The sequence below is a fragment of the Ammospiza caudacuta genome, chromosome 1 (genome assembly GCF_027887145.1).
Source record: "Ammospiza caudacuta isolate bAmmCau1 chromosome 1, bAmmCau1.pri, whole genome shotgun sequence".
In the NCBI taxonomy this organism is placed as follows: Eukaryota; Metazoa; Chordata; class Aves; order Passeriformes; family Passerellidae; genus Ammospiza; species Ammospiza caudacuta.
In genome coordinates this window covers 64,077,428-64,088,059 of record NC_080593.1, presented here as the reverse complement: position 1 = coordinate 64,088,059, position 10,632 = coordinate 64,077,428, and the positions used below count along the sequence as shown (strand labels likewise).

Here is a 10,632-nt window from a genome sequence, read left to right as displayed (position 1 = left end):
CATTATTGTAGGCTCAGCAGGTTTCATTAATTTGCCTGCTCTGTGGAAATTCGGACCCCTTTTCCATTTCTTTTCTGATACTTTCCTGAAACCTACACAACATAGCAAGCAGCGCATTAGGCAGCAGAACTTTTGTGCCACCAGAGTCTCAAGGGTGGGCACAGATCTCAAACCAGCAAGGAACCCACACAGCCATAAGGCAAGAACTGGGCAATGACCTGGGAGCTATGCACCACATCTGCTGGAGGTCTCTATGGAGTTAGAAGAGCAAGGGAACTAGAGACCTACTTGCCCCAGATTTGCCCCCAGATTCCATGTATCTTCCCATGGAGTCCTCTGACACACCCAGTCATGGGTATGAGCACAATGCATGTTCCTGGATGCTATTCTCTCAGACACAAAATCATACTGCTGCTCATGCCAGGCACTGGCACTTGTTCTTAATCTTACAGGGCTCTTTCACCTAAAGGCTCCAAATCTGGCTTCCTGAAAGCAGCAGGGGACAGCTGCTGAAACACCATCAATCCCGACAAAGTCAACATGACCTGTGGACGTGGTCCAGCTCTGCCAGGAAGGGCCCAACAGTGAGGGTGGCTGAGGAAATATTATTGCAGCCTGGAGGCTTTCTCATGCAGAATTCTATTTTGGTGCACCATTTTTGGTTGCTTGAGCATTCCCCAGACATTTTGGAAACTCCAGATGCAATAATACTGAGTTCTAGGTCACAATGTTTTTATTGATAAAGGTTTCACCATCCTGATGTGGGTGTGGATGCTTGTGAATGCTGCAGGATTACACAGGGAATAATCACCAATCATAGCCTACAACACATAATATGCCCACCAAAAAGCACAGTAAATTAAATAACAGTGTTTCCTGCCAGTCCAAACAAATGTTTTTCCCTTCGTAGCAGAGCAAAAGAGTAGTAATCCACAGAACTGCAGTGTTTGGGAACTTCATGTAATAGTAGCAAGAAAAAAGTCGCACTCTATGAAGTGACACAGAAACATCCGTAACACATTTTTGTCATCAACACAGCAGCAGTGGTTACACACAAGGAAATGTTTATTTGATCCATTTGCCAACATATAAATCAACTTGTTCTAAAAGTATTTCATAGTATGCGTTCTCAAGCAATGACCCAGTTTGATGTGAGCTATTTGAGGTGAGCTGTTTGAGGTGATCACTGCATGTTTTGGGGCAAGACAGCCATCTGAGTAACAACTATACCTTCTTTGTCCACGGACTGCAGAGTCTGCAGCAGGAAGAGACCTGCAATGAAAATAAATTAACTCATTTTACTTGAGTCATGTTAATTATTTTCACTTGGAAAAAACAAGAATGAAACTGTGACTTAGTCAATGGGAAATCCTTAAGGACTTGGATAAAGTTGTCATGTGTATCCACATGCCCTAACCTTTGGCCTTTTGTCTAAGTACAAGGGGCATATCAGTTAAATATATGATGTCTTCTCCCTGGGAAACTCGGAGAGTTAATAAGTAATTTTAAACTATTATAATTTTGATGCATGGAAAAAAAACAGCTTGGCTTTCCTCAGACAGTACAGCTGGGTAAGTACAGAATTTCCCGGCACTGTTTAAGGCTGGGTGGGGTGGGAAAAAGAAGAAGGAAAAAGAGAAACAAATGAAGTTGCTAAAGAAGGGGGAAAAAAAATGTGCAGAAATCCTGCCAGAAGTTCAGGAAATCTTTTCTTCCTTGTTTTGCTTATGGAGATCAAAAAATCCAAATTAAATATGAATCCCCTGTAAAATGCTGATGACTTTGCTCAAACTAGGGCAGCTAAGGTGCTGAGAAGCCATGAAGCTCAGCTGTAGTCCTTCAGATAATTCATATAAGCAAGTAGCTTAAGTGATAGGTCTCCTGTCTGCAGGATCAGCACAACAGCTCTAATCCTTAAGGAGGAACTGACTCCCGGGTATGCCCACAGCCCAAACCAGTTCTGTTCCAGTCCTCCAGGCACCTCCACAGTACAAGCAGAAAACAGCAACTGCAGAGAAGAGCACATGACCACAGCAAAGCCACTGCCATGTTTCAGGGAGATCTCAGCCCACAACGGAGGAACACGCAAGGAATTGCAGGTATCTTTTCCAACCTGTTGCACAGCAGAGGGAAATGCCACCAGCCAGCATGTAAATGGGATTTTTCCCAGTGCCAGTGGATGGGACTGTGCTCACAGCTATGCCAAACCTTCAGGTGGGAGGACAGATTCCAGTCTCAAGAAAGGGCCTTCTTTTTGCCTATTAACTTGGTCTTTTGTCAGCCTGTAGCAATACTGTCAAATCAAATCTGCAATTTTATTGCACCAAATCACTTATTTTTCACCTAAGTACCTCAAAAACAAGCCTTGAAAAGTCTACATATCACACTACATGTCCCCACTTGAAAAAGACAAGCATTGCACAAGCTAATTGATCAACAGAGGGTGGGTGTATAGTGGAAATTAAACCCACCTTATGAATCCCATTCATGAAATGGTCAGTCTTCTCTCCTCTCACTTTCCCCATGGATTTCCTAAGCAACAAGATTTCTCTCTCTAGCTTTCTTAAAAGACAAAATATCCTTTAATATGTGCAGGAACAAATCCAGGACCATGCATACACAAAATAGATGTTTATCAATATTTGATCTACGTATTGATCTTACCAATGTTAGTGACTCCCCTGACTGGTTTCCTGTGGCCAAACAAGAACAAATAAATTTTTAAGAGAAATCTGAAGCTAGGAAATACAACTTGCAGATGTATGTGAGCCACTATTCCCTCTCACCCCCAAGTCTGGCAGACAGATCTTTCAGAACCAGCTTGCAGGAGGTGGCCCTGCAAGCAGGAAGGCTTTTTGAAGCAGTGCAGAGGTATAGGGATGATTTTCATGTCAAGAAAATAATGTTAAGCCCATTAAAAAAACCTGCTTTCTGCAGTGATTCAGGGACCTGTGAAGTTGGGAGAGACCTTTGGAATCCCACCCAATGCAAAACACAGCCCAGGGGATTTCATCCATTCATTTCTGCAGTTGTCTTGCACTTCCCACTTCATTAAGCCCCTAACTTTTGACTACGCTCAAACCTGTATTCCAAAATTAAAATTAACTTAAAAGTCACTGTCTTCAGGGCTGTGTCAACACGGCCTTGTGGAACACAGACCTGGGGGCAGGCCACTAAAATATGACTGTCCAACTGTATTGTTGAGAACCTGCTGCTCAACGTCCTCCATATCCCATGGAGCATCCGTGTCATGCAGTAGGAACCTTTCCAGGAAAGAACTTGGTCCACCCACCTGTCAGGGAGCATTTCCTCATGTTTCACAGGACAGGCATTAGCAGACTCAAGTCAGCATGGGTGTATCTCGAGAAATGCCTTATCCTGAACCCAGCCCATCCACAGTGCAAGGAGTGTTCAGTTTGGATGCAAGATGAACCGGAGAGCGACCCCAGACTTGGAAATGTGCTCAAAGGCAACCCAGCCATAGCTACATGCCAGAAAACCCATGATCACTCCTTTGATCATGCTCCCATCATCTGAAGCACTCTCATCAAAAAGCAAATGCATGAAATCTCTCCTCACACAGAGCATAATTCTGCAGGTTCAAGAAGTGGTCAGTATTATGCTGTTTGGGAGGAAGGCGTACAGTTATGCAGTGCAGCACTATTAAAATCAGCCATATGAACTGGCTGCTCATCTAATCCATTGCATTGTTTGGCCCACTTGCTCTTTTGAGTTTCTATCTTGTACTCCAGCTGCAGCTGCCCTGCAACTCCCACTCCTTCTTCTTTACTATCTTCATGTAAATCAAAAATCCATCAAAACTCACTTCTTCAGTAATAAATCAATTCTTTGGATTACTCAACTATAAAACCATGACTTTGTAGCTGCAAAGGCAGACTATGTTTGAGCACCTGGATGACAGCAAGCAACAGAGAAAAAGAAGTATTTTAATAATACTTAGGGCTCACAGAGGATATTTGCTTCTTGGCACATCTAAGCTTGGCAGAAAGGTTGTACCATACTAAAAGAAATTATCATTTCTCACTTGATAGTCACACCCCCGACCCAAAAGATTAAAAAAAAAAAAAAAAAAAAAGAAAAAAAAAGAAAAATGTTCCTATCCTTTTCTGTGCTATTTCCTCAGTTTGAATGCTATATTCATGGCTTTCTTTCCTGAATATGGACGAGTACAAATGTCAGATGCAGACTAGAAATGCTGGGGCACACACAATGCATTCTTGGTTTCTTTTAAACACAAGACATATCACCAATTAAAAAACAAAAGAAAAAAAAGAGCACTCAGCTTCCATTTGCCTGCTTTCAAGCAAAGGTAAGGAAATATCTCAAACTTTCCACAAAGCCTGATATTAGCTCCCATCAAAGCCAGGAGAATCCATCCTATTGTCTCCCTTGCTAGCGCTGCATCGCTGCATTCCTACAGAGCTGCTGAATTTGTTCAGAGCTTGTTGATGTTGTTGTTGTTATTGTAAAAGCTGAGTGTTACACAAGACAGAGAGCTTGACAGCTTTCCCACAATCCTCAGCATGTGGGAATAGCGAGTAACAAAGTGTTAACACCTGCCAACTGGTGGTTAGGTGTACATGTCTCTGTTAACAACAAACACTGCTGCTAGCAGTCATCAGAGCAAAGCAGCAAATCTGTTCCCTTCTCCAGCGCGGAAAACACCAAACAATGACAAAAAAAGGCACCTAATTGCTTGATTAAGATGTATCAGTGTTGGAAACTGCTGATCTAGAACATTGAATCTCTGACATTTACTTCACTCTTGATTAAACAGAAATGTTTAAAACCAGTTATTGTGCAGGCAGAAGCTCAGAGCACTGTGTACCATCCAGGGAATTGTGGCAGCGAAACTTTTTACAAAGAAACACAATCAGAACCACCTCCTCTCTGCTGTTTTATAAAGGCATCAGATGCTGAGACTCTCTGGCTCTTAGGAAAAAGAGATAGAAGAGTGCTTTTTAATGAAGGACTAGGAGTCAGGTAACTCCTTGGAACTTCCAGGAGAACCATGTGGAAAAGTCCAGTTCCTGCTCTGAAAAATGTTGCTAGACACGGAAGTCAGGACTGTTTCTTTATGTTGAGGGGGATTAGCTGTCTAGTTTTAAAAATCATGTTTTCATTTGGTGATTTCCTAGGCAGCTTTGTGAGCCAGGTGGCACTGATTTATCATCACCCATTTGCATGTGACTAATGTCCTAGACCTGGGGCTAAAAGCCTGCTTGCTCTAGATTTGCCCTCAGTAGCCAGCTTGCTGGTTTTATTGCTCTTTCCCTATGACAAAAATGTAAGAGAGAAGTGAGTCAACTCACTCATCTCAAGTAAACTAGAGATTGCAAAGTCAAAGGGAAGGAAACTTCATTAATGTAACAGTACTCACAAAAGCTCACTGCTATCCAAATCTCCCTAACTGTGCACACAGAAACTCCAGCTCAGCTGGGGAGAGACATTAATCCTGATTTTCATCAGAATGTATTTCTTCAGTAATTGCTATAAGGAAAAGAAATTATCCCATTCTTTAGCAGTGGGGCAGGGGGGTAGGGGGTGGAATTTCACATTTATGTCTTTCTCCTAAACATATTATCTGAAATAATTCAAACAACTATGATTGTACCTGATTAATCAGATGATGGCCAGGACAACAGATAATTTTAACCTACATCAGTTCCTGAATCTAAGTCTCATGGGAGGACAAAGGTGAGTGCAAGGCGTGAGTAACTTCTTTTGATGGTTCTACCGATTTCTGCCAGCACTAATGTTGCATGAAATAAAGTAGTAGTCAGCACCTTGAAACAGAGGGTACACATTCTTCTTATTTCATGACACATCAAGTATTTGAAAATCCTATAAGTAGTAGACAGTTAATAAGTTGTCTTACAAAGGCTGGCAGAACACTGTTCTGACTCTAAGCAACATCATTTACCAAATTGCTATGGTGAAGGCTCAAACAACCTTCCATATAAAGCTCCCTGCAGAGGGTTCTATGGATAAAAATGGACAATTTTTTAGTTGGCCAAAAGTGGCTTTCTCCACCAGGAATGGAGGAATAAGGTAATATACTTGCCTGCCAACATGAATATTGACTAATTTACTGAGATAGATATTTCCAAATAACAGTTGGAAAGCTTTTTTGGTATAGGCAGTTTAGGATCACCTGCACCAGAATAGTATTAGAGGAAAATTTCTAAGCTTTGTGTGAATATTCAAGCCCCTTAGCAGATGAATTTAGAATCTCAGTCACATGGTTTCTGTGACTCAGCCATTTGTTAGTCATCCTCTGCCCATTATATCTCAGGAAAGTTACAGATACCCATAATTAGAAAGGCAATCCCCCTCCTTCTGTCTTTTCTGCCTGTTCTCTAGATATCATGTCCTCTCACTCCCTTACTTACCAGAGGTCCTGTGTTATTTATTCTCATTCCTCTCCCAGATAGATTTATTTCCTTACAGTCTCACCCATTTTATGCTCTCCCCACAGTCTCTTGATCCTACCTCATGTTTGGAATGGTCCAAATCAGCAGCTGCCCTTGCAGCTCTCTTCAATCCTCCCTTTTCTGAACCCAGCAGCTCTGCCTGGGTCCTCATCTCTCTCTCACACAGGTTTTTATCAACAGTTGCCTTCTGTGCTCCCATGGGCCTTATTCAATTCAGGGCTATTCTCGCACACTCTGGGAGCATAATGCAAGAAAACTGGGTTGCTTCTGTTTAAACCTCTCCTGGGCTAGTTTTTTAATTTGTCTGAGTTGTTGATCTGTGGAGCTGGCACTTCTGTTCTTCCTCCAAGTAACATTGCTACATGATGTATTATTTCTACTCTTGGATGCTGCTCCCTCCATGCATCATTCCACCAGTTGTCCCTCATTTGCTGCATCAAACAGCTTTCTTGGGTTTTCCTTGCAACCCACTATCTTCTCTTCTTGCTGTTCAATCAGCTCCCACCATCCCTCTGCCAGGGGTGACTGCACTGATCAGAAGCAAGTCTAGTTTTCCCAGTACTCCATGAAAAGGTTTTTTTTTTTTCTATTTTCTATTTGGTAAAGAGCAGAGATCTCTGAACTACCAAAGCCAGAGGGCCAACTGTCATTCAGCCTGAGACAGTGTTCATGAGGACAAACATACAGAAAATGCCGTAGTGAATTATCAATGTCTGATCTGCAGTAGGCAAAGGGGCATGCATCACTTAAATCTCAGATTCCTGTCCCAGGTACCGGGAAGCAAGAGAGGACTAGGAAGAACAGGTACATACACGCCCTTATCACACTGAGCACTCTCTGAATGTGAGGATGAGTCTTTCTCACATAAAACTCTGTCCATTTAAAAATACTGTGTAATCTTCCCATCAGAAAAAACACCTTGGTGGAAAATTTCAGACCAGTACTAAACTCTCACACCCTCAATGCCCTAAACATCTCACACTGCCTCTGCTAATTTACACATTCTTCCTGAGTTACTCTTTTTTGGGTGACAGAAGACATTCAGTTTATTATCATTATCACTCGCTAGTCCCAAACACACGGCACGTGTATCTCACCTGAGGATAATCCTGCCTTCTTCAGGACAAGACACCCCATGGTAATCCCTTTTCCAGCAGCACTCCTTCCCCTCAGGGTGTTTGCTGGGCACTGCCAGGCTGCCAGGCAGACAGGTGCACACCAGAGCAGCAAGGCTCACTTAGACCCTATTGGTCTGAACTTTACCCATTGTGTTTCTTTCTGAAGCAACCATTCTCAAGGCAGGTTGGTTCTTTGTTCAGACGCCTTGTAACACCTGAGACTACTATACTAGAACACTCCAGCAGCAGAACTAAATCTAAATGCAGAAAACCCCAGCACAGTCTGGTATTTAATGCACAGAGCAGATGATCTTGATTTGGCACACAAAATCTGACTTCATCCATGACTCTACCAGGTGGTGAGGGCTCTGGCAAGCTCTGATTTAGCATAGTGAGGTCACATGCTTTCCCTACTGACACATGCACATTCCTGCCTTTAGTTTTAGCTTGAACAGGTTAAAGCACCTTCCTCCTCTACCACATTCAGATGATGACTGAAAGCTGCATCTTCATAGTGTTTTCCCATTAGGTCAATATCAGCCCACAAAGGAGCATTTGCTTCTTGTTCTTTAACTGAATAGGAGAAAACAGTTGGTACAATATTAGCCCAAAGAGGGAGGAATATAGAGCACCTGAAATGCACTGCCAACAAAGCAATTAGCAGGAGCATTGGGGGTGGCCACTGACTGCCTGCCCTGCTCATCCACCTCACTGAGGGACTCCATTCCTGGGTATGCAATAGAACTCATCAGAGCTAACATGCAAAGTTTTGCATTCAACTATCTTGGAAATGAAGTACTCTTCCTGTGTTGCAGGAAACAGGTCTGTTTCTTAGCAGTCTTTGAACAAAGGAATGAGCTGTCCGTTTTGTTCCACGCTAATCTTAATAGTTTACATTACAGGCTGCTCTATATTGCTTACAACTGGTCTGTTTGAAGAGCTCTGGGAAGGAAATAGTTCTGGTGGTGGTGATGTGGATGACTCAAAAGTTCAAACAATGTAAGGACAAAACAGGCACATGATAAACACTTCAACACCTACCTCCTGGTGAATTCCAGGGTGTTGATCAGTTTAGATCGGTTTTTTTTTTGAGAGTTAATGTCTCAGTGCCAGGCAAGTCTTGTTTCTGTTCCTGTAGATCAAGGCTCCAGCATTGCACTTTTGATATCCAATAATGCAGGGTTCCAAGAGTCCAAGGTTCCATCCAGGGTTCCAACAGTCCAGTTTGTCTTTCATCCCTCACCAATGATGTGCAGCCTTTTCACCGCTGAAAATCAGACAACCAGATAAGCAGAGACTTAATAAAAAGGAATATTTTGGTGTGATTCTAAAAGTCCTTCAAATGAAAGACACACAGGCTTACTCTCTGGACTAAATGCAAGATCTCTCCAGCACAGAGCAACCGAAGTAATCTTGCTAGTGCTTGTCAGGGCCTGAGCATTGGAGTTGTCCTGATCATTGTTGTTGTCCTAAGCACTATGATCCTGTCAAGAGGCAAATACATAATCATGCATCACCAGTCCTTTGGTCTGTACAGTTAGCTAAAGACCCTGCATCTGTGTGATCAGATCCTTCAGAAGGAAAGGACAGCATGAAAACAGTAACCTCTTATTTCCAGTTCCTGTTTTGGTTTCTATTCTTCAGCAAACAAAAGATGCCTGTCTTACCCAAGGCTGCCTCAGCATTAGACAGACTGTGTTTCCAGGTCGCTTTCTGTCCTTTTGTCCCATGTTTTAGTTTTTTGCCTGTAAGAACAAAGCCAAGGGTCTTGGGGCTATTTGCATCTTTGGGGGATTTGGATGCACTGCAGGGCGAGGCTGGGCCTCATTTTAAGAGAAGGCTCCAGCCCACGCCAGTGCCAAGAGGCTGACTAATGCAATTATTTCCTTGCAGAGCAGCATTTTTCAAAGTGCTGATTCTTATTAAGAAAAAGGAACGGATTTGGAGCTCATATTTTGATCTGGTGCCCAGGATTATTTGGAAATTCTTTTTCCTGGAACGAGACTTTTTATTCCAAATTTCTCCATGGTGGGGAGAGAGGGTTTCCTGGGCAGAATTAGGATAATGATTACAGCCTGTATACAATCAGTTCTAACCGCTGTGGAACTCCAAAAATGAATGTTATTGCTCAGTGGCTTCATTGAAAACAGAAGTATTATTTAACCAGAAGGATGGCAACACATGGAAATAGCTCATTATCATATTTTCTCCCTATTTGAAATGTCACATTGAGTATGTATCTTTCATGTCCACTACACTTTAATTAATTTGGACTGTGTTTAAATATATTACACAGCATGCTTTATTACAAAATTTTGACACATTCCCATTGATGAAGCAGGGCTTTCCTTCAAACACATGTAAAAGGCAACAGGAGCTACACTGCTAAATATTGTTTTAAATACAATAAGAATACCACATCATCTCTATGTCTGCCTGTGTTTTTCTGTGGCATGGAACATACAGAGCAAAAACAACATTACATCCAAAACTTGCTTGCTGTTTATTGAAGGGACAATGATGTTAACATTATTATTCTAGATCTAAATCTTAACCACTTACCTTATTTACATAATTGCAAGACAAACATATATTTTACTCAATGGCTGGAAAAGATTCCAGCAGTGTGATTGCCTAGAAATTAAAAAGTAGAATTGCAGGGTGTATGTGTGAGATGAAAATGGCTTGTTTTAACACAGCTGGTGTATCTCATCTTCTGTGCACTTTCAAACACAGCACTTACCAGAATGATTGTCCTCCTCCACCCAGGTCTCCAACAAAGCAGAGGATTTATTTCGTTTGCTCACCTTCCTCTGTAATGCAATCACTCCAAAAGTTATTCCTGATTTATACTTGTTTAAGCAATGGGGAGAATCAAACCAGATTTTAAAATAATGTAAAAATGAGAGTTCATTCAGATTTTAGCTTTCCTTGGATTGAAATCTTCTATTACTTAGAATTCTATGCTGAATGGGATCAGGCATTTTGTAGAAGGTGTGATTAATATCTGACTGATAAGATGTCATCTCTGCACTACTGCTTCTGTTGAGGCACTGATG

At 42.0% G+C, this 10,632-nt stretch overlaps 1 long non-coding RNA gene across 1 annotated transcript; it reads right to left on the bottom strand.

Annotated features, from left to right (window-relative positions):
* Nucleotides 1-1,053: 1,053 nt before the first annotated feature.
* LOC131567886 (uncharacterized) lies at nt 1,054-9,124 on the bottom strand. Its single transcript, XR_009275674.1, has 3 exons — nt 8,937-9,124; nt 8,615-8,840; nt 1,054-1,272 (listed from the first exon to the last, which is right to left on the bottom strand). It is a non-coding gene; the product is annotated as an uncharacterized LOC131567886 (long non-coding RNA).
* Nucleotides 9,125-10,632: the final 1,508 nt, after the last annotated feature.